Source organism: Calliphora vicina, chromosome 2, assembly GCF_958450345.1.
Source record: "Calliphora vicina chromosome 2, idCalVici1.1, whole genome shotgun sequence".
NCBI classification, from domain to species: Eukaryota; Metazoa; Arthropoda; class Insecta; order Diptera; family Calliphoridae; genus Calliphora; species Calliphora vicina.
In genome coordinates, this window is record NC_088781.1 from 128076391 (window position 1) to 128102083 (window position 25693).

The following is a 25693-nucleotide window of genomic DNA, read 5'->3' on the forward strand; positions in this document are numbered from 1 at the left end:
ATTGAACACAAAATATGGAATTAGCGCAGGCTCGGATCCAGGAGGATGTAAAAAGGATAAAATTTCTCCCATCAAAACCAAAACGTTTTAATATAAAAAAAGAGCGCCGAAAAAATAATTTTGAGTTGAGTCACTTTTGAACTGGGTGTGTGATATATTCTTGGTCATTATGACTTTCTAAGCTCCGATAAACAATCGAAGTGCTTCAACAACACTTTTTTTAAATTAAAGAAGTAAAACAAAACTTCCCGCATATGACGCTTTGTTGGCACAAAGTTCGACATTTTCGAAGCAAAAAAATCATTGTTGTTTACACTATAACATTTAGTAGATAATAGGGAATAAATGGCAGATATGTATCCTTCAAAATGACATAAATAAGTTATTTAAAATTAAAACTGCGTTCAAAAGATACTCCATCTATTATAAGTCACCGATTTTTAGCCGTGCAATACATTCTGGATCTTTATGAAATACTGAAACGATCTAGCTATGTTAACAAAGAGACAGACTGACGGACGTGTCTGTTTGTTAATTATACGAACTAGCTGACAGGAAGGAGCTAGATGGCTGAAATTTTTTCTCAAATTCCCTCTGTTGATAAGGTTTGTTATACCCTACACCACCATAGTGGGGAGCTGATGTTTGTAACGCCCAAAAATATTAGTCTAACACCCACCTTAAAGTATACCGATCGACTTAGAATCACTTTCTGAGTCGATTAAGCGATGTACGTCCGTCCGTCCGTCTGGTCGGCTGGCTGACTGGCTGTCCATGTAAACCTTGTGCGCAGAGTACAGGTCGCAATTTTGAAGATATTTCGATGAAATTTGACACATATTATTTTTTCGGCTCAGGGACCAAGCCTATTAAAACTGGCTGAAATCCGTCCACTATTTCACCTAGCCCCCATACAAATGTCCTCCCGAAATTGGACTTTATCGGTCATAAATGTTTAATTTATATATGTATCTCTACAAGTTCCGCTCCAAATAATTTTTATACACACAAAATTCATGTCACCAAATTTTGTTACGATCGGTCCATAATTAGTCATAGCTCCCATATATACCCGCTTCCGAAAATCACTTTAACGTGCATAAATCGCTTAAAAATGTTGGTAAACACACTAAATTCAACATAGTTAACTTTAATATAGACATAAATCACACGACCTAATTTCATGGTGATCGGTCCATAATTGGTCATAGCCCCCATATAAGGCCCACTTCCGAAAATCACTCAAAAATATAAATTATTGAAATTTTAAAAGAAATTTTTGTTTGGCTCTTTTACTTAGTGTAGGGTATTATATGGTCGGGCTTGACCGATTTCAAGTAGCCCTCATACAAATGTCCCACCGAAATACTGTTTAAGCAGTCAGAAATATGTTGATTATGCGGCAATCCTGATAAAATTGTGTAGAAATTAGTTCTAAGTATTCTGAAATATGTCGAAAATCGCCCAACATTTGTTCCTAGTCCGCATAGAAGGCCCCCTCAGAAAATGACTTTGAAATTCATAATTGTCTAATTATAATTGATATCGTGATGAAATTGGACATAAACAAGTTTAATAACCTATATCCTGCATGGGGCAATGATTAAATTGCTTGCCTATAAAACCAAGAACCCCAGGTTCGATTCCTGGCAGAGGAACTAAAATTTTCATCATGGTTTTCATGTTTTAAAAATTAAGTGATTTCACCACCCTCCAAACAATCCATCCAAGAAGCCCTGACCTCCCTTCCTCCAGGAAAATAGGACAACCTCTTGGAAAAAAGGTAGGAATCAAATATTAGTAAGGTTTCCCACCACTACACCCATTATTCTAAGAACTGCTATAGCAGACCAATCATCTAATTAGCTAGAACAACAACCGATTAACGAAACTAATACTAGGAAAAATAATAATATACTGGATCTTATGGCAACATAGTACATGGAGACTTATGTAAGGATCGCTCCATAATTGGCCCTTAATGGGGGTAGGATCAATAGCCCTATATCCGAAACATATTTTGTTGCCACAAATTGATGGTGGGCTTTAATACATTACAGAATATAACACTCCTACTTAATTTTACAGCAAAAGTTTTGTGTCTTAGATTTAATAATAAAAATTAATTTTTTCTGGACTCACCTTTTAATAACTATTTCTATTTATGTTGCGTGTGTGTTTTTTTTTAAATTTATGATAACCATCCAATTGTATTAATTAATTATGACATCTATAAATGTTTTGTTTTCGGCTGCTATCGACGTTTAGTTTTAAATTTATTTGGTTTAACTATGTATTGTAATATTATTTGAAATTGAAGACTACAATTTGTGGTGGTGTAAAAAATTTGTTTCTTAAAAAATGTCTATGTTTTGTATGTTTTATAAACTATGACTATGGATTATTTAAATTGAAAAGAGTTAACAAATGTTTGCTCTTGTTTGGGATTTTTTTCAAATTTCCAAATTTTTTGTGAGAGTTTTTTTTTGCTAATGACGTTTATGTGAAACTTGTTGCTTTTTTTTCTGCTCTGGTTGCTGGTTGAATTATGTTTAATGAGTTTTTAATTAATTTAAAAATGCACTCTAATATGTTTTAAAGGTTTGTTTTTTTTTTTTGTTTGTGTTGTTTTGCTATAGTTAAACTTATTTGCTGATGATTAATTTAGTTAATTTTATGTTTTAAGTTTTAATGATGTTAAGAATTTATTAATTATTTATTTAATATTGTTAAATGTATTTTTAAAATGTTTTCAATTATGTATATTAGAAGTCTGAGTAGGAAGTGTAGTTTTTAATTTTTTTAATAAAAATTTTAGTTACATTTTTATAATTTTAATTTATTATTAAGTTTTGCAATAAAAAAACGTAAAATCGTTTTTGTTTTACACATTTATAAATTTCCCTTTTTCCTTAATTTTCTCGCATTATTTTAATATTTATTTTTGTATTATTTCTTATTTATGTTTATTTTTTCAATAATTTGTGTTATTTTTTCTCCTTTCTTTTTTTTGCTTGTTATTAATAATTTGTTTTACCAATTAATTAATAATTTATGTAAATTTGCTATTTATTTGTTTTTTTATGAATTTTTTTCTTTTTTTTCAATTGAATGCTATTGTTTATACACGTACATTTAAGTCCGGGTTTGAGGAATGTTTAATTTTGTTTTCATTGTATTTATAGATTAATTTATTTATTATTAATTATTTTGTGCGTTTTTGTTAAATATGAGTTTTTGTTGGTTTTGTTATAATTATATACAAATGTAGGTTTTAAATTTAATTTCTGTATTTAAATAATATTTATTTTTTTATAGGAAATTATTATCTTTTGTAATAATTTTCTGAATTTCAGTTTAAATTTGTTGCGTTTTCTATATGAATGGAAGGATTAAATGAATTATTGATTTGCAGTTTCAATTTAATTAAACATTTTATTTAAACAAAAACTAAAAATTACATTATACCCTTCAACACAAGTTAAATATTGCATATTTTGCTTGAATGATTGAAGCAAAAATGTGGCTATAGAATGATCCACAATTGAAGATAAAATATGACTATAGGAAGAACCACGATTGAAGCTAAAATATGGCTATAGAAAGAGCCAAGATTGAGGCTAAAATACGGCTATAGAAAGAGCCAATATTGAGGCTAAAATATGGCTATAGAAAGAGCAACGATTGAAGCTAAAATATGGCTATACAAAGAGCCAGGATTGAAGCTAAAATATATCTATAGGAAGATCAAAGATTGAAGCTAAACTATGACTACGGAAAGAGCTACGACTGAAGCTAAAATATGTTGATAGAAGGGCCCACGATTGAAGCTAAAATATGGCTACAGAAAGAGCCGCAATTGAAGCTAAACTATGACTACAGAAAGAGCCACGATTAAAACTAAAATATGTTGATAGAAGGGCCCACGATCGAAGCCAAAATATGACTATAGAAGCAGTCGCAATTGAAGCTAAAATGTGACTATAAAAGGAGCCATAATTGAAGCTAAAATATGACTCTAGAAGGATCCACGATTGAAGCTAAAATCTCGCCATAGAAGGGCCCACGATCGAGGCTAAAATATGACTAAAGAAGCAGCCACGATTGAAGCTAAAATATGACTATAAAAGGAGCCACAATTGAAGCTAAAATATGACTGTAGAAGGAGCCACGATTGAAGCTAAAATCTCGCCATAGAAGGGCCTACGATTGAAGCTAATACATGACTATTTAAAGTCCCACAATTAAAGCTATATGACTATAGATATGGCCACGATTGAAGCTGAAATATGAATGTAGAAATGTTCCTTACTTAATGCTAAATATGACCCTTGAAATACTCTGGAATATTAAAATGTCTCTCTTCATCCTGCTTCGAAAATAATATGCGAACTAGTTTCGATATCATGTTAGCAGCTAGTTTCCTTTTTATTAACTTTATGATGAAGAGTATAATATACTGCCTAGTCCCTATTTTTTTTTCACTTACCAAAGCAAAAATTATCTTAACTATTTTATGCTTTACAAAAAAAATTTCACTATTTTTTAGTCGTTTTTTTTAAATATTTAAATTTTTGGTTCGTTTAGCACTTTTTTAAGTAACTTATTTATTATTTTTTTTGTATTTTAATTTAGTCGTTATTTTTTCTATTTGTTCGTTTAATTTTCTAATTCGTTTTAAACAATTCTATTTTATTTTGTTTTTCAAATTTGTTTTTTGTTTCACTGTTGTTGAATTTTTATTGTTTAGTTGTTTATTCTTGTTGTATTCACTCTAAAACCATTTAGATATTTTTTCCTTCACTGTGTTTGGTTGCCATTTCTCCCGGTTAAAGAAAGTCTGTAAAGAAGGAGAGGAGAAAAATGAAATTATTATAAATTGTTAATAATTTAAATAATAAGAAAATTACATAAATATTAAAACACAATTTATCTATTATCTTTATAAGCAGCCATACTTTCACTTGGGTGAAATCTTAGTTTTTCAAACTGGAATAAAAAAGTTGCCAGAACATCCGAAGATATTCCAACACAAATAGAGTAGCTTTAATTTATATGAGTTTTTATCTGAGATGAATAACTGAGATATGTTCTAGGAGTATATCTGTTCCCCTGCTTGCGCAGTTGTTCCTAGACACTCAGACCTTTTAAAACTAATTTTTTCATCATATAACTAAATTAATGATAACCCCGGTAGAGTCAATGGACGCGAAACGATCAATTTCGATTTTTTTTGATTACTCTTTTAAATTTGATAATAATTGTATTACATATTTTCCATGGCCAACACAATTTAAATTTCATCGAAATTTTTAAATTTCAAAGTTCATATTATTTAATAGATTCGTACAAAATATCTAAAGCAAAACTGAACTGTTTGATTTTATCATTCTAGAAATCAATTTGTCATCCAAACAGCATAATGCATAGAAAATCGTTTTTGAACAAATGATATTTAAAAAAGGTATCTGTTATTTTTCTAAAATTTCCCATGGGTTCTTGACTTAATTGATATTTTGCGATATATTTGCAAACATGTATTTACTTTGTTGTGCATGTTTCTATAGCTATTTTGCAATTGATCTTATATTGATCCTCAAAAGCTTTTTATTCTAATGTATTACTCAAAAAGAAATTTTTTTTTATCAGAAAAATGATAATTGGTACGATTAAGGTCCTTTGCAAAAGGAAATTCGCGAAAATCAATGTCCTTAACTTTGTGTTTTGTTTATAAAAACTCAAAGCTTATTGTTTTGAGCAGTGCAAAAGTGGTGATTTTATCGCAAGTTTGAAAACCAAAAATTGGAGGCATTACTCTATGAAGTTAGTTGATAAACTCAATACCTCAATACCATGGCCAAATATCCATGGCATTAATATAATGCTCTGTATTTATTTATGAATACAGTGCTTCTGAACTCTAACCAGACCATAACAGGGAACCTATACCGAACGCAAGAGATTCGTTTGAACCGAAAGTTTTCGAAAAATTTCGAAAATATGCGGCCTTAATATTCCATCAATACCTGTTAAAACTATTTAGAAAGAAATGGTTGGATACTTTTGCCGCAGCCATCTAATTCATAGTCCAGATCTTGCCCCGTCCGACTACCATTTGTTTTGATCGATGCCGAACACTCTCTCCGCGATACGCTTCACTTCAGGAAGGAGTATCCGAAATTGGCTGGATTCGTTCGTTGAATCAAAACATGAAAATAATGGGAAAAGGTCATAGCTAGAGTATACAAAACCGAAAACCGATTTTTTAATCTTTGTAAACTCCACCGGATTCGGTTTTTTGACAAACCAGTTTTTGTAAGACGGTTAACCGGTTTTAATGAAATATATTTTCTAAAGCTCATTCATTCATTAGTATAGACAATAAGGATATCTAAAGATAAATATTTCAAAGAAGTATATAAGGCCATAGTAGTGGACCTACAATGGGACAATATCGGGAAAAACATTTTTTAACTCAATTTTTTTCACCAAAAAAATGTTTTTTTGTTATAAATTATTTTTCATTAATAAAATTAAAAAAAATTTAAAAATTATAAAAAAAAATTTTGAAAAAAATATTAAAATTTTTTTTACATAAAAATTTTTAAAAGTTTTATTTTAAAGTATAATTTGGTGAAGGATATATAAGATTCGGCACAGCCGAATATAACTCTCTTTCTAGTTTATATTAAAACTTCTCGGTTGGGCGAAACTTACTTTTGCTTTAATTTGTCTTTTATAGATGTTCAAAGTTAAAATTTTATATTAAATTTTTAGCTTATATTTTGAAACATTTGTATCCATTGTTAGCTATGGCTAGAGTGTCCAAAAAACCGGAAAATTTGAAAACCCGGTTTCCGGTTTAACCGAAAAAGTGTGTATTTGAGAAAACCGGTTTTGATTATTGTATTTTAAAAAAACAGGTTAAACGGTTTCGGTTTTTGTCTTCAAAAAAACCGGTTAACCGGTTTATATTAAATTTGTATTTAATATGAAAAAGGTCTCCTCAAATTTATTTTTATTTGTGGACGCTAATAGGAAATGTGTTATGAATTTTGTACTAAATCTGCGGAAATTAAATTCTTAAGGATATATCTTTAGGCAATTATTTTATATCTTTTACGAAATATTGTAAAATAAGTCAATATTTCTAAAAATGGTATCAAAGTTTTTCATAAATATATTTGAATGAGCTTTAGTAATCCAAATATAGATAAAAAAATAGGCCAAAAATCGAGATTGTCCTTGTATTTTCCTTAAATCTCCATTTATGGACCGATTTTAAATAGCAACGGAACCGGATCTGTAGCGGGTATATTGATGTATGAATCATGTATATAAGTTATTTGGGGAATACAGATAGTTCATTTCAACATACAGACGGAAAGACAGAATATATATACTTTGTGGGGTCTCTAATAAAAAATTTAGAAATTACAAACGGAATGACAGTCTTATATATTCCCTTGCCACTCATGGTAAAGGGTATAAAAAGAGAAATGTAAAATATATTTTACTTTATCAACAATGCCCTCAAAATGCCTGGATCCGTGTATATCAAAATATTGTGTAACTATGATGACATTACACCACAAAACTATTTGTTGTAACAGTTCCACTGTTGTGGAATGATACAATAATCACTTAGTTAAAAATCTTTGGTCGAGTGAGTCACGTATCATTTCGGAGAAAAAAATCATATTTTAATGGGAATGGTCACATATGGGCAATTCCGCGAGAATGAACCCTTGAAACTTTTTTTCAAAATGATTTGAATAGGAGAAAACACTAAAATGTTACTATGTGAAAGTATTTAGAGCTTATTACAAGATTTTGAGGGCAAAACTAATAGTTAAAACTTTTTAATTTAATTTTCATGTTTTAGGTTATGAATGCGGTGAAAACTAAGCTTGTAGTATGAAATATATTTGACTCTGATTGATTTTTGCTATTATAAAATTGTTTATTGAAACCGAAAATAAATTTTCTGTTTATAGTTTTTGTATTCACATACATATTGACAGAATATGTATTGTTTTACTGTAAGAGAAAAATGTGTCAAGTTCGGTATGTCACGTACCATATTAAATCATAATATTAATAGGCAAGTCGATTTCTTTAGACCCCTTTTACGCTCACATTAAAGGGATTTATTCACAGAAGTGCAGAATATATATTTTATTGAAATCGGTTCAGTTTTTTAGGAGCTATATGCAAAAACGTGTACATGTGAACCTTAAGCTAAAAAGTAAACAAAGCATTGCGTGTTTGTTCAATTTGTTGTTGTAAATAAATAAGAGAAACAATTAAACAGTATTGATTTCGCTCTGTTTTAAGTGAGAGTTGTTATAGAAAACTATGAAGAAGAAGATTTTAATAATTTAAAGTCGCTTGAAAGAAATATTTTGAAGGTTTTTTTTTATTTTCTCAATATGTAAATAGTAAGTAAATAGTTATTTTATAATATCTGCAGAACTATAATTGTGACGGTCTTTAAACTTTATACGAATCAATTTCTTATCACTGCATGAAGTTTAAGCAAAAATGGGACGGATCGGAATAGGTGGCGAGTCACCTCCCATACAAAGTAAATAGTTATTTTTAAATATTTTGTGAGCTATAATTATTCAAACTTTGTATAAATGGCTCTTTTATCATTTTGCATAGTTTCGCTGAAAATTTTCGGGATTGGAAGAGTGGGCGTGGCATACCCTAACAAAGTAAATATTTAATTTTGAATATCTGGAGAATCATTACAATTATAAAAGTGTTAAAACTTTTTACGAATTAATTTCTTATTACTGTGCGGAGTTAGCTGAATATAGGCGAAGTTAGATTAGAGGTCGTAGCACCTCCCATACAAAGTAAATATTTTGTTCGAAAGTCTGGGGAACTAAAATGGAGGGTCGGTAAAGAAGGTGAGTCACCTCCCATACAAAGTAATAATTGCAAGATTCTTCAAACTTTGTCCGCATAGATCTATTGCCATTTTACAGAGATTGGATGAAAATGGCCGGGATTTCATAAGTGGTCGTGGCAATTCCTATACAAAGTAAATAATTAATTTCGAATATCTGGAGAACTATAATTCTAAAAGTATTTAAAATGTGTATCAATCAATTTAATACCATTCTACGGAGGTTAGCTAAAAACGAATTTATTCCTGATCCTTTTTACAAAGTTTAGCTAAACGTGATCGGATTAGTAGGAATGACCCCTCCCATAAAATGGAAAGTTAAAGTGAAGCTTCATATGAGTTATTTGTTTACATAAAATACATAAAAATGGGTGGGATCAGTGGTATCTCCCATACCAAATTAGTTATTGTTTGAATATCAAGTAAACTGTAGTTGAGACATTCTCCACATTTTGCATGTGTTATTTTCATAACATTGTACGTAGTTAGGTTGTATCAGAAATCCATTCATATTTCTTAATTTTACTAGAATAGGGGTAGCGAAGTGCACCGGGATATGCTAGTTTTATTTATTATACAATCATCCAAAGATTGTTTTTATTTAAATATGACGGACTGTAAAGGAAAAATATTTGTTTTAATGTAAGAAATTAAAAGAAATGTACCTTAAATTTACTTCCGTTTTATATCACGTACGATATACCCTTATTTCGCACGATATTTTGGACAAGAATGTTTCGAAAGAACTTATTATTTTTTCAAAATATAGTACCCTCTGAATACAACATAAAGACAAAATTATTTTTCAGATACTCTTATTTTTTTGTAAAATCTATTCCACTCTATAGGCGTAAAAATATCAAGTACGATGTTCCACTTCTATTGAGTAGTATTAAAATATTTTTTAAAGATTCGTTAGTAAAATTCAAATTTACTTTTTTAGCTTTTAGTCTAATATCTCACAATTTTTGTATTTCAAACTTTTATTTTTGGCAAAGCCAATTGAATTGTATTTAATAGTTTTGCTCATTTAAAAATTTGAGATTTTTTACAATTTTGAATTAGTTTTTTTTTAGATTTGTTCATTAATCCTCTAAATTTATTAAGACTTGTTAAGAAATTTTTTTCCATACTTTCTTTATTCATACACAAAAATTTACTGGAAGAAAACACATGTAGATTCCTAAAAGTATACTATATATAATATATAATTTTTGCTTTTCGTCTTATATTTTTCCAAAAATTTCTTTCTTAATATACAAATTTCTTAACAACAAATACATGTTTAAACATACAGCCAACACAGTTTTTCTTTTCTTTTTATTAGTTAGTTGAAAACACACTTACAAAAAAACACTTTCATATACATATGTATATTATTTTACACCAACACTTAGACAAACACTTGTATGAGAAAAATATTACAGAAAGCAGAAATAGAAGAAGAGCTCATGAGATAAATACGGGCACCTGTTATACATGACCATAAAAAAGCACATTTGTCCTTGGTACGTTTTGCGAACAAAAGAACAAAAAAAAAAAAAAAACAGATGGCAAAAAAGCAACAGCAGGTTTTCTAAAATATTCCAAAGACACCAAACACTTTTATAACTAATTGTTATAAATATCAATTTGTTAATAATATTAAAGCACTTTTTTCAATAACTTTTTTTACATTTTTTTTTTCAATTTTCTTTAAAATTTTTCCATATTTTTTTTCCTTTTTATTTGCTTTCTATACTTTGTGCTAGAGATGATGAAAAACCAAAAAATGTGCTCAAGCTTCTGTGATTGGAAGTTGTCTTCTTATTGTATAGAAAAATATTTGAAAAAAACACACGCATACAGAATCCTCACCACACTGTTCTACACACACACACACACTTAGAGTTGAGCACATGCACCTCCATGGAAAGTTGAGGATAAAACGGAATACAATTCACCACACATACATACACAGCATTTTGTCAAAACAACAAGAAGAAGCAGCAGCAACTAAAAGAACTTTTGAATATAAAAGAGAAACGAAAAATTACAACAAAACTAACGGATACAAACATTGTTTGTTACAACAACTGTTTTTCTTTGACAAAAACCATCAACAACAACAAACCAGTCACTACACTTCAATAACAACAACAACAACAATATCGTAAACACACCGACTCACTCAAGAGAGTAAGAGCAAATTTCCTTCGTTTCGTTTTTACCGTTAACTTCAACGACAACAGCTTGAAGAGTGTGTGCTTGATTTGGAATATTAATCCAAATTGAGCACCACTAAAGCGAATGTGTGTGCGTGCTTGTCTGTGAGACACAGAAAACTTTAGCTGCTATTGGAGTTGATAGATACAAATTTAAGGGATAATTTATTTTAATGTTAGGCATTATGATTTTGTGTTGCTATTTTCAAAAATTTTGAATTGTTAACGGTTTTTTTGATTTTAAAATAGATTTATTAACATTTTGTATTAAAGTAAAATTGTTTTTGAAAATTACAATCAATTGAAATAAACTAAGCTCTGAACAAATATTTCATAATATTTTTGTGCAAACATTTTTTTCATGAATGAATGATTTCCACCAAAATAAATATATCGGAAAAGCTTTTTATTGAATTCGATGCAAACTTGTAACTTTCTATTTTTCGAATAAAAAGTTATATATTTTTAACACTAATTCATTTAAAAACAAGTAAGTAAGTATGGTCGGTCAAGCCCGACCATATAATACCCTACACTAAGTAAATGAGCAAAAACTTTTTTTTTTTAAATTTCAATAATTTATATTTTTGAGTGATTTTCGGAAATGGGCCTTATATGGGAGCTATGATAAATTATGGACCGATCACCTTGAAATTAGGTCGTGTGATTTATGTCTATAAGAAAGTTAATTATGTTGAATTATGTGTGTATACCAACATTTTTAAGCGATTTATGCACGTTAAAGTGATTTTCGGAAGCGGGTCTCTATGGCAGCTATGACTAATTATGAACCGATCGTAACAAAATTTGGTGACATGAATTTTGTGTATATAAAATTTATTTGGAGCGGAATTTGTTTAGATAAATATATAAATTAAACAATTAATCTACTCAGAAAGTGATTTTAAGTCGATCGGTATACTTTAAGGTGGGTGTTAGACCAATATTTTTGGGCGTTACAAACATCTGCACAAACACATTATTCCCTCCCCACTATGGTGGTATAGGGTATAACAACATTCCAAATCGAAAATATTTATTTTAAATTATTTTTAATATTTGAATTTTGTCTATAATAAACAGCTGCTCAGTGAAATTTATACCATATTGATAAATTTTAGGGTCACTGCTAGGGTTTCTAATTTCTCGACCTTTTTTGATTCCAGAGAATCGGGAAAATTTTTGTCCACATTAATGGGTACCCGACTATTCCCAAAATATATAGTAATACTGTAAATTCTAAATATTATAGCAAAATTTTATATAAAAACTTAGGTGTTATAATCATTATATATAGAGCTTCGTATTAATTAATTCAATTTGAGCTTAATTCACTAAAATCTTTATCAGTAATTAAAAAATGTCAGCCTTTCATTCCTTAAGTCCATTTCTAATATCTAATGCTTTAGCTTCATTCAAAAGCTTAATTTAAATTGAATTAATTTTGAAGTTAAACTTTATGTCAATAGCAAAACTGCTTTACGCACGACAACTGCAACATACCTGGGTATGTTCATACGTTTTGTATGGTAAATGGCTGCCGTTAGCATAAAAATGCTAATATCTAACTCCTTTGTTGGAATTTCTGTATTATATTTTTTTTATTTTGTTAGAAATAGACAAAAGCTTAAAAAAATTTATGATAACCAGTTTTACCCTTACATTTAGTCATTGTTTTTTGAAAAAAGTGGTTGTGTAGGTATGACAAAAAATACTTTTTATTGATTTTTTGCAAATATAAAAATTTTTCAAATTAAAATATTTTTTTTTTTATCAATAGTTTTTAATGAAATTTTACAGTTATATACTTTTCTATTAGATATGCAAAACTAAAAACAAATTTTGAAATTTATAATCAGGAATCCCGTAATTCCCAAAAAATTTTTGAATAAACCCAAAAATGGGATTTTTTAGTTTTTTTGCTATAATATTCACACCAGGAGCGAGAACCTTTTACAAAATAATTAAGAATATATGTGGCCATCTAACTAAGTTACCTTATTTTGATATCGACTATACGATTTGAGAATTTTTTCCCTAAATTTGAATTTTACATAAAAAATAGGCGTTATTTTAATGGACCTATCAAGAATTGTTAAATTTTTTTCATTCCAAATATTAAGTGTAAAGTTAGCTTTTCAAAAAGTATAAATTCCTAATACATCATCTTTGAAATTTTTTAGATAACTTAAAAATAACAAAAGTATTTTTTTTCCCAAAAACAAGCCTTTTTAAATTTTTTTAAATTCAAATTAATATAACTTTGGAGTCCGTCACTTTTTAAATAGCTCTTTCTTTGTTTGACATATAGAGTAACTTCGGGTATTGTGGACTATGCGTCTAATGTGGACCAGTGTCTTTTTTCAGAAACTATTGAAGGTATGATAAAACTGATTTGTCGTACATTTTACAATTTGTTTGAAACGACAATTGCACATCTGCTTTCATGAGTAATTGATATATTGGCTTTTTATTCTTGTATTGAAATTAATGCGCGTGCTCAACATTTTTTTCGGCTCAAGTAAGAAACAAAATTTGGTACAGTTACTTGGCAGAATTTAATGTTTGGTTGTTTTATATAGTTAAAGTGGACACGTAGTTTTGCATATATTTGGTAAGAATTTAAGCACATTTAGATTATTAGGTAAAAATAATTGTTTACCACTGTAGCCCAAGTTCGTGTAATGTGGACCACTTAAATTACTTGATTAAGTACTACTGGTCCACATTACCCGACAATAACTATGTACTTTGTATGCCATCTATCTAAGCCAAGAACGCGACTTTTTAGTTTGTATTAATAATAATATATTAAAATTAAATTTTTTAATCATTCATGATCAGCTGATTCATGAATTTTATGTATCAAATACTAGTCCACATTACCCTCATATAGTGGTCCATATTACCCTCCAATTTTTTTAATGCTGGTTTTTGGGTTCCTTTCAATATTTTCACATACATTTTTTATCCTTTGACGTAAAAAATTTTCAACTGCAAAAACAATTAGAGAATACATTAGCTAATTTATTGCTTCACAACTTTTTTAATATCCATATATATTGTGGCCAAAATTTAGAAAAAACAAAACGGTAGTCCACATTACCCGAAGTTACTCTACATTTCTTATTAGTCAAAAAAAATAGAAATATGGCGAAAATTGGGACATATTTTGACTCGCTGTTATTAAAAACGTGAAGTAGGGTGGGTAAAAATGTTGAAAAAATACTATACTTTTCAATTTTATCATTATATCTGCATGCGTTTTACTATGGATACCCAGGTATGTATGCTGTTGACGTAAGGGTGCAACTTTGTAAATGGGCTTTATGGGTGATCCTATCCTAACCAATCTTGGGATAATTGGTCTCCTTCCTGGTATGTCATGTACTAGAAACTTGACGTGATATTAAAGTCTAAAAAGTCATATGTATCAAATGAGTATCATCTGAAAATAATTGAGAAATTACTAGACAGTTATATTAGGGAAACTCAGTTATTTAATCTCCCAAAATTTAATTTCGATTTTTTATTTTTGAAAATTGATATTTGTTTCATTTATTTGTTAAGTTTTCACACTACTTGAATATACATATATATATTTTTTGAATAAATTGAATCGAACTGAATACTTTACCAAACAAATATTTTTTAATAAAAAAAAATAATTTTCATGAAAGAAAGTGTGTAATCGGTATATTTCGCTGTTAATTATCTCTTATCAAAAACCTTTTTTAAAAATTTAATTTAAATGAGAATTTGGCAAGCTATATAACATTCTTAGAAAAAAAAATATCAGTATATTTGACAACCAAGTTTAAAGGACTATAACTGGAATAAATATAAGATACACACATAATAAAAGCCTATATCAATGTTTATCTATGTTTTGAAGTATGAATTTCTATATGGTAAAACAACTGAGGTATATCTAATTAAGTAAAGCAGTAAAATATTTAAAAAAAATTAACGAAAATATGATTCAAAATTTGTGGAACTTCTGGCGCTTCTGTCGAGAAAAAAATGTCCAATTGAAAAACCCATTTGTATTGGAGGAGAGGAAAAAACTTAGTTTTTCCAAATTCTGAAGATACCGATTTTCATAATTTTGTCAACCTAGATTTTGATTTGGAACCACAGTGCGCTACTAAAAATTCTAAAAATTTTAGTAGAAATTAAGGTTTTTAAGAGTACATATTTTGGAATTTTCAACTTTAGGAAACTATTACTAATCAAGATATAGACCTTGGATTCTGAAATATTGCAATTTTGTTACCGGTAATGTCATTGATACAAAAATTTGTATTATGTCTAAGTCATAAGTACTTAAGAAATAATGACAAGTAATTTTAGATTTTAAAAGAAAAGTGTTTTTGACCATATACATAAACTATTGTTGTGAAAATACAAAATACTTTTAATTTTAGATTTTTGATAACTTTTAGGTCATTTTTTCAACATTCTGATTTTGTGTTTTACCAAGTTATTGCAGTAGGTCATGGATATATAAAACGTAGGTATTCTCTTCAAAGGAATTGCTAAAAATGGTAAATCAAATGTTCGGATCTAAAAATGTAGTAACTAAATTCGTTTTTATAATTTTCTAAGTTTTTTTTATAAAAAAATATCTAAATTTCCAAATCCACAATTTTCAATTGCGACTCCACAAATTCTGGAAAAGCAAAAATATTTAGCTTTTTTAGACGATTATGTTTAGATATTATTTAGAAAATATTTAATCAATCAAAAGCCGGTTTTCACGAAATTTTTTTTTTTTGGCAAAAAATGTTTTATATTTCATCATCGAATCTAAATTTTATTTTGTTTCAAATGAAAAAGTAAAATAAATATTAGTATAACTTTTTAAAAAATTTATAAGTAAAACAAGTAAGAAATTATGGTCAGTCAAGCCCGACCATATAATACCCTACACTAAGTAAATGAGCAAAACATTTTTCTTTTAAAAAACATCAATAATTAATATTCGTGAGTGATTTTCGGAAGTGGGCCTTATATGGGTCATAGCTCCTAATTATGGACCGATCGTAACAAAATTTAATGACATGAATTTTGTATATATAAAACTTATTTGGAGAGGCATTTGTGGAGATACATATATAAATTAAACATTTATGACCGATAAAGTCCAATTTCGGGAAGACATTTCTATGGGGGCTAGGTGAAATAATGGACCGATTTCAGCCAGTTTCAATAGGCTTGGTCCTTGTGCAAAAAAAAAAAAAATAACAAGTACCAAATTTGATCGAAATATCTTCAAAATTGCTACCTGTACCTTGCGCAAAAGGTTTACACATCGTTTAATCGACTCAGAAAGTGATTCTAAGTTGATCGGTATACTTTAAGGTGGGTGTAAGACTAATATTTTTGGGCGTTACAAACATCTGCACAAATGCATTATCCCCTCCCCACTATGGTGGTGTAGGGTATAAAAATTATTCGCAATTTCTGATTTATTTAACAATTCATAATATTAATAAGCATTTAAAATATTTGAGCTGGAAAAACCATTGCTACTTCGTATGATAAATGGTTTGTATTTCCGAACAATTTGGAATCTCAATTTAAAAAATAAATTGGATATATTCGGAAATTATTGAATTACAAGTAAGAGTGCTATATTTGGCTGTGCCGAATCTTATATACCCTTCGCCAAAGTGTAATTTGAGAAAAATATTAAAAACTAATTTTGCTGAATAAACAATTTTTGGTGAAAAATTGGAGTGCAAATAAATTTTCGTGAAACTAATAAAATTTTTGAAAAAATCGAGAAAAATATTAAAAACGATTTGCGGTGAAAATAAATTTTGTTAAAAAAAATGTGGTGAAAAAATTTTCGTCAAAAAAAATAGTTTGGTGAAAAAAATTTTATATGTGAAAAAATAGAAAAGTGGCGGTATTTTGGTCGATTTTCTCAATTTTAAATATCAATCTAAGTTGGACTATAGCAAATATATTATAAATCAATCATGCGAGTGAGGTATTTGGTAGATTCGGAAAGTGAATTTCAACATACAGATAGACATACGGCATAGCTACTTATATTGTCTCCAATATCTATAACGATCCAGAATTTATATACTTCAATTTCAAACATTTCAAATTTTTTGAAGAATAATTCTTTATAGTTTGTGAATAAAAAATATATAAACACAAATATAAAATTTATATTCGAGAATTTTATTTTTTAACTCGCTCAACTCAATTTAATAACTGAATAATGAAAATTTAATTCGTGAGATAAGTATGAGAATTAAGACTATATATGACATTCCATTTATAACTTCTACGAGATACAAATAAAAAAAGGTTTCCATAAGTGACCACTTATTTGAACATAAACTCTATAAAATCTTCAAACATTATAAAATACAATGGGCTTTATACAAAAATATTTATACTGCAGATAGACCTTATTGAATATAAGCCCTTGATATATTTCTCTTCAGTTTCTTTTCATTGGAAACACTGACCAATGAAAAAATATCAAAAATAAATTTAATGAGGGCCTGATTCAGAAACACCATCGGTAAAAGTTTTCAAATTTTTATATGAAAAACACTCAAAATTTAGTTTGAAAACTGAAAAACCGTTTATTTGAGCATAAACACTAAACAATCTTCAAACATAATAAAAACAAAAGATTTGTATTCGCGAATGTTTTTTTAACTCGCGCAACTAAATATAATAAAGAAAAAAGGAAAATTGAATTCGTTTATAACTTCTACAAGATAAAATTAAAAATGTGTTTCCCATAGAAATAACAAAATTCACAAGCAAACGAAAGTCTCTCTAATCTTCAAACCCTGTAAAATCCAATGATTTTTTTTGTTACCAATAGTTCAAATAATTATATTTTAAATGCTAATGAACTTGTTTTCGCATCTAGATAATTCGAATTTTTAACAATCACTTATGTTTTGTAATAAAAATATATCAAGTACTTTTATACAAAAATATCTATACTGCAGATAGCCCTTATTGAATATAAGCCCTTGATATATTTCTCTTCAGTGATCAGTATTTCCAATGAAAAAAAATTTAATAAAGGCCTGATTAAGAAACACGACTGGTAAAAATTTTAAATTTTTTTATTAAAAACACTCAAAAGTTATTTGAAAACTGAGTGAATTTCTTTTTCTAGATAAATTCACTCAAATTTATTTAATATCTTTGGGTTTATTTTTGCACCGGTAAAATATATTAAAATTTTTTTATGAAAAACACTCAAAAATTATTTGAAAACTGAGTGAGTTTCTTTTTCTAGAAAAATTCACTCAAATTTATTTAATATTTTTGGGTTTATAACAAATAGATATCTATCAGTGTAACTAAGTACATGGAGTAAAAAATATTTGTTAATTTTTGCTCATAGATATTGATTTGAATTAACGTATTTTAAGTAAATTTATCTGCTGGGTATTTTACACCATAGATATCTATTTGTTGAAGTTAGGGGCATAAGAAGGTAAAAGCTTTTAGAAAACATAAATTATAAAAACTTTCTTAAAAACAATTAATAAAAAATTTTAAATTTATTTAATATTTAAAATCACATCTGTATATATTTTCTTTATTCAGTATCACTTTAATAAAAATTCCACATTTTTGTTTTAATAATTTTTTAATTATTCCAATTTTTTTTTTTCAAATATTTTAAAAATTTTTTAACTTTTTTTATAAAACCAATCATTTTAGATTTTATACAAACATATTTTCAAATTATGTTATCAATTATTTATACCTTTTTTATTTATAATTTCTTTTTTCTAAAACATTTCTCTACATTTTGTTTGGTTTTTTTGTTTTCAAATATTTTTAAATTCACTACTAAATTTTTTATTACAAAAAATTCTTTAAAATTGTAAAATTTATTTTAAGTATTTATTTAACACCAGGTTTTGAAAAATTATTTTTGAATTTTGAAATTTGTTTTCAATTAAAGCAGTTTGTATTTTTTTTTTCTAGAAATTTTTGCTTGAAAAAGTTTTCACTCTTTTTTGTGTGTAGTAGTATTCTTTTTTTTTGACTGAAATGTGTATTTATTTCTATTTTCTTGTCTGTTTAAAACAAACCGTCCACGTTTCTTATTTTGAAGGAGGAAAAGGCAACAAACAGCACAACCCGAAACCGGAACACCAACTGAAAGTTAATTTAAATCCTCAAAAAGGAGCTACCACAACAGTATACAGAGGCTCAACTTGAATTATTGGAAGTCGACTAGAAAGTCAAAGAGATGCTGGAAGGTATAGAAGGGAAGCTGTAACACCAAAAACTCAATGAAAAATGCATAAATGCAGTTTATGTAAGAGAACATGAAAAGAGTAGCTAAAGCTTTTAAAAAAAGCTTTAACATATGAAATTTTACTCTTTTGAAATAACATCCCTTTAAGCTTTACAGCAAAAAAAGCTTTTTTTTACAATTTTATCCCATTTTTTTATAGTTTTAGAGTGCGTGTATGTTTTTGCTTGCTTTAGACTCATGTTACAGGATTTCGTTGGGTTATTAAGAAGTCTTTAGGATACAAAAAATGTGTGACAATTGATATGTAATTATTAAGAGCAGGAATAAAACAAAGACAAAGGGTTTTCTCTGTGCTTCGATAACCTAGTTTTTCATATGATTTTTTTACTGCCATTTTTATATATTTCAGCTTAATTTTTTAAAGTTTGTTTTTGCTGCTCAAACGCTTATTCTGCACTTAGCATCTTTAAGTTCAAGTTTGTAATTGAAAAATAAATTGTTAAAAGAATTATGATTTCTTTTAATCTTCCAGTAGACTTTTTTGGAACATTTACAACATGCAGCAACTAATAGTTTGTGTGTATGAAATAAAAGCAATTTGAAAGAAACGAAAAAGTTTAGTACAATATGACATTAGAAATGCACAAGTGTATAAATTAATAATGAAATATCCCTTAAGTTGATTTGCTTTAGAGCATCATTAGAGTTTTGATGAATGTTCCAAATGCACGTGAGACAAAATTCTAAACTAGAACTGAACAAGAACTGAACTAGAACTGAACTAGAACTGAACTAGAACTGAACTAGAACTGAACTAGAACTGAACTAGAACTGAACTAGAACTGAACTAGAACTGAACTAGAACTGAACTAGAACTGAACTAGAACTGAACTAGAACTGAACTAGAACTGAACTAGAACTGAACTAGAACTGAACTAGAACTGAACTAGAACTGAACTAGAACTGAACTAGAACTGAACTAGAACTGAACTAGAACTGAACTAGAACTGAACTAGAACTGAACTAGAACTGAACTAGAACTGAACTAGAACTGAACTAGAACTGAACTAGAACTGAACTAGAACTGAACTAGAACTGAACTAGAACTGAACTAGAACTGAACTAGAACTGAACTAGAACTGAACTAGAACTGAACTAGAACTGAACTAGAACTGAACTAGAACTGAACTAGAACTGAACTAGAACTGAACTAGAACTGAACTAGAACTGAACTAGAACTGAACTAGAACTGAACTAGAACTGAACTAGAACTGAACTAGAACTGAACTAGAACTGAACTAGAACTGAACTAGAACTGAACTAGAACTGAACTAGAACTGAACTAGAACTGAACTAGAACTGAACTAGAACTGAACTAGAACTGAACTAGAACTGAACTAGAACTGAACTAGAACTGAACTAGAACTGAACTAGAACTGAACTAGAACTGAACTAGAACTGAACTAGAACTGAACTAGAACTGAACTAGAACTGAACTGAACTAGAACTGAACTAGAACTGAACTAGAACTGAACTAGAACTGAACTAGAACTGAACTGAACTAGAACTGAACTAGAACTGAACTAGAACTGAACTAGAACTGAACTGAACTAGAACTGAACTAGAACTGAACTAGAACTGAACTAGAACTGAACTAGAACTGAACTAGAACTGAACTAGAACTGAACTAGAACTGAACTAGAACTGAACTAGAACTGAACTAGAACTGAACTAGAACTGAACTAGAACTGAACTAGAACTGAACTAGAACTGAACTAGAACTGAACTAGAACTGAACTAGAACTGAACTAGAACTGAACTAGAACTGAACTAGAACTGTACTAGAACTGAACTAGAACTGAACTAGAACTGAACTAGAACTGAACTAGAACTGAACTAGAACTGAACTAGAACTGAACTAGAACTGAACTAGAACTGAACTAGAACTGAACTAGAACTGAACTAGAACTGAACTAGAACTGAACTAGAACTGAACTAGAACTGAACTAGAACTGAACTAGAACTGAACTAGAACTGAACTAGAACTGAACTAGAACTGAACTAGAACTGAACTAGAACTGAACTAGAACTGAACTAGAACTGAACTAGAACTGAACTAGAACTGAACTAGAACTGAACTAGAACTGAACTAGAACTGAACTAGAACTGAACTAGAACTGAACTAGAACTGAACTAGAACTGAACTAGAACTGAACTAGAACTGAACTAGAACTGAACTAGAACTGAACTAGAACTGAACTAGAACTGAACTAGAACTGAACTAGAACTGAACTAGAACTGAACTAGAACTGAACTAGAACTGAACTAGAACTGAACTAGAACTGAACTAGAACTGAACTAGAACTGAACTAGAACTGAACTAGAACTAAACTAGAACTGAACTAGAACTGAACTAGAACTGAACTAGAACTGAACTAGAACTGAACTAGAACTGAACTAGAACTGAACTAGAACTGAACTAGAACTGAACTAGAACTGAACTAGAACTGAACTAGAACTGAACTAGAACTGAACTAGAACTGAACTAGAACTGAACTAGAACTGAACTAGAACTGAACTAGAACTGAACTAGAACTGAACTAGAACTGAACTAGAACTGAACTAGAACTGAACTAGAACTGAACTAGAACTGAACTAGAACTGAACTGAACTAGAACTGAACTAGAACTGAACTAGAACTGAACTAGAACTGAACTAGAACTGAACTAGAACTGAACTAGAACTGAACTAGAACTGAACTAGAACTGAACTAGAACTGAACTAGAACTGAACTAGAACTGAACTAGAACTGAACTAGAACTGAACTAGAACTGAACTAGAACTGAACTAGAACTGAACTAGAACTGAACTAGAACTGAACTAGAACTGAACTAGAACTGAACTAGAACTGAACTAGAACTGAACTAGAACTGAACTAGAACTGAACTAGAACTGAACTAGAACTGAACTAGAACTGAACTAGAACTGAACTAGAACTGAACTAGATCTGAACTAGAACTGAACTAGATCTGAACTAGAACTGAACTAGAACTGAACTAGAACTGAACTAGAACTGAACTAGAACTGAACTAGAACTGAACTAGAACTGAACTAGAACTGAACTAGAACTGAACTGAACTAGAACTGAACTAGAACTGAACTAGAACTGAACTAGAACTGAACTAGAACTGAACTGAACTAGAACTGAACTAGAACTGAACTAGAACTGAACTAGAACTGAACTAGAACTGAACTAGAACTGAACTAGAACTGAACTAGAACTGAACTAGAACTGAACTAGAACTGAACTAGAACTGAACTAGAACTGAACTAGAACTGAACTAGAACTGAACTAGAACTGAACTAGAACTGAACTAGAACTGAACTAGAACTGAACTAGAACTGAACTAGAACTGAACTAGAACTGAACTAGAACTGAACTAGAACTGAACTAGAACTGAACTAGAACTGAACTAGAACTGAACTAGAACTGAACTAGAACTGAACTAGAACTGAACTAGAACTGAACTAGAACTGAACTAGAACTGAACTAGAACTGAACTAGAACTGAACTAGAACTGAACTAGAACTGAACTAGAACTGAACTAGAACTGAACTAGAACTGAACTAGAACTGAACTAGAACTGAACTAGAACTGAACTAGAACTGAACTAGAACTGAACTAGAACTGAACTAGAACTGAACTAGAACTGAACTAGAACTGAACTAGAACTGAACTAGAACTGAACTAGAACTGAACTAGAACTGAACTAGAACTGAACTAGAACTGAACTAGAACTGAACTAGAACTGAACTAGAACTGAACTAGAACTGAACTAGAACTGAACTAGAACTGAACTAGAACTGAACTAGAACTGAACTAGAACTGAACTAGAACTGAACTAGAACTGAACTAGAACTGAACTAGAACTGAACTAGAACTGAACTAGAACTGAACTAGAACTGAACTAGAACTGAACTAGAACTGAACTAGAACTGAACTAGAACTGAACTAGAACTGAACTAGAACTGAACTAGAACTGAACTAGAACTGAACTAGAACTGAACTAGAACTGAACTAGAACTGAACTAGAACTGAACTAGAACTGAACTAGAACTGAACTAGAACTGAACTAGAACTGAACTAGAACTGAACTAGAACTGAACTAGAACTGAACTAGAACTGAACTAGAACTGAACTAGAACTGAACTAGAACTGAACTAGAACTGAACTAGAACTGAACTAGAACGGAACTAGAACTGAACTAGAACTGAACTAGAACTGAACTAGAACTGAACTAGAACTGAACTAGAACTGAACAAGAACTGAACTAGAACTGAACTAGAACTGAACTAGAACTGAACTAGAACTGAACTAGAACCTGAACTAGAACCTGAACTAGAACCTGAACTAGAACCTGAACTAGAACCTGAACTAGAACCTGAACTAGAACCTGAACTAGAACCTGAACTAGAACCTGAACTAGAACTGAACTAGAACCTGAACTAGAACCTGAACTAGAACCTGAACTAGAACCTGAACTAGAACCTGAACTAGAACCTGAACTAGAACCTGAACGAGAACCTGAACTAGAACCTGAACTAGAACCTGAACTAGAACCTGAACTAGAACCTGAACTAGAACCTGAACTAGAACCTGAACTAGAACCTGAACTAGAACCTGAACTAGAACCTGAACTAGAACCTGAACTAGAACCTGAACTAGAACCTGAACTAGAACCTGAACTAGAACCTGAACTAGAACCTGAACTAGAACCTGAACCTGAACTTAAGCTGTAATAAATTAATTCTAAATACATTTTAAAAGACTGTTAATACATTTAATCCCCCGCAAGTTGCTATAATTGATAACAAACTTAAATTTTTGACAACTGACTTTTGTCTCCATACATTTAACCTCTGGACATATCATAATTTTCTCAAACTTGCTTCATTTGTCAAAATATGTACGTACTTATTTGCTGCTTAATCTGGCTTCAGTTCTTTTATTCTTTCTTATTTTTTTTAATTAAACCTGACCTCTGGTTTATTGTTTCTCTATCTTTTTCAATTAATCTGTAATTTTACCATTAATCCTCCCATAAGTATGCTACATGAAATAATAACAAAACTATATACAATATTTTTGTTTCGTTATTAAATTAAAAATAATAATAACTCGCTCTCCATCTCTCTCACACACACTAACTCACACTCCCAATACTCTTTAACTCCCTAAAGCGAAATTATTTGAACATAGTTTATCATCTTGTTTACAGCTCTCAATTTTGCAACAATTTTCTACTCTCATAGCTACAGGCAAATGATTTATTGTCCTACAAAATTAATTTTGAAAATAACAACACCAACAAGAACCAAATAAAAATAACGGCAGTTCAAGCTAAAAAAAATAACAGTAATAAAAATATAACCAAAAATAACAACAACCTACACAAAGACAAAAATACATACGAAAAAAAAACATCATTCGCATGAATGAAATATGACCGACCACTCTTTTTCTGTACTTTGTCTCATCTATTTTTGCACTGTTCCTCTTTATTTGACATTTTTCCCATCCAAAACTGAAGTGCCAGAAAGAAGTGGATACAAACAAAACAGAAAACAGTATATAGAGTACAACAACATCGATGACATATAAAAAAAAACTGTTTAACACACAGACCTATATTTTGAATTTCTGCAGTTACTTAGTAAACTTGTTTACTCCCAAAAAATTTTAACAAGTCTATACAAGACTCCATGGCTCTTGAAGGGCTTTCAACCCTAATTTATGGTATTGCCACATCAAATGCAACTATAACAACAAACACTCTAAAAACCATAATGGCCAGAAAAAGCTTTCACTCTCATATTCCAGGGTAATTTACCAGACAAGATTTACTTACTCTCTTTTTCGCAAGTTGTTCCAGTTTTATCCCAGTTTTCCTAGTTAAACAACTTAACGAAATCCTAATTAAAAAGAACTGGCAAAAAATTGTTGTTGTTGTTGCTTCACAACAATTGTTGTTTTTTCACTTTACTTTCATGCAAGTTTAAACATGTTAAGGTGTAGGTTGTAAATAGCGCTCTTTCTCTCTCCGTGTGTGTGAGCAAGTATTTATTGTTTTATTTTGTGTGGTGTATTTTTTGCAGCGTGGTGAATTTGTTGAAAATGCAAGGCACACGAATACCTTTTTATGAATTAAAAATTCTAGCTGCATTAAAGCAAAAAAAAAAATTACAAGCGAAAAAAGTTTAACTGTTTTTTCTGGTTTGGGCGCACACTTGAAACAACAATGAATTGAA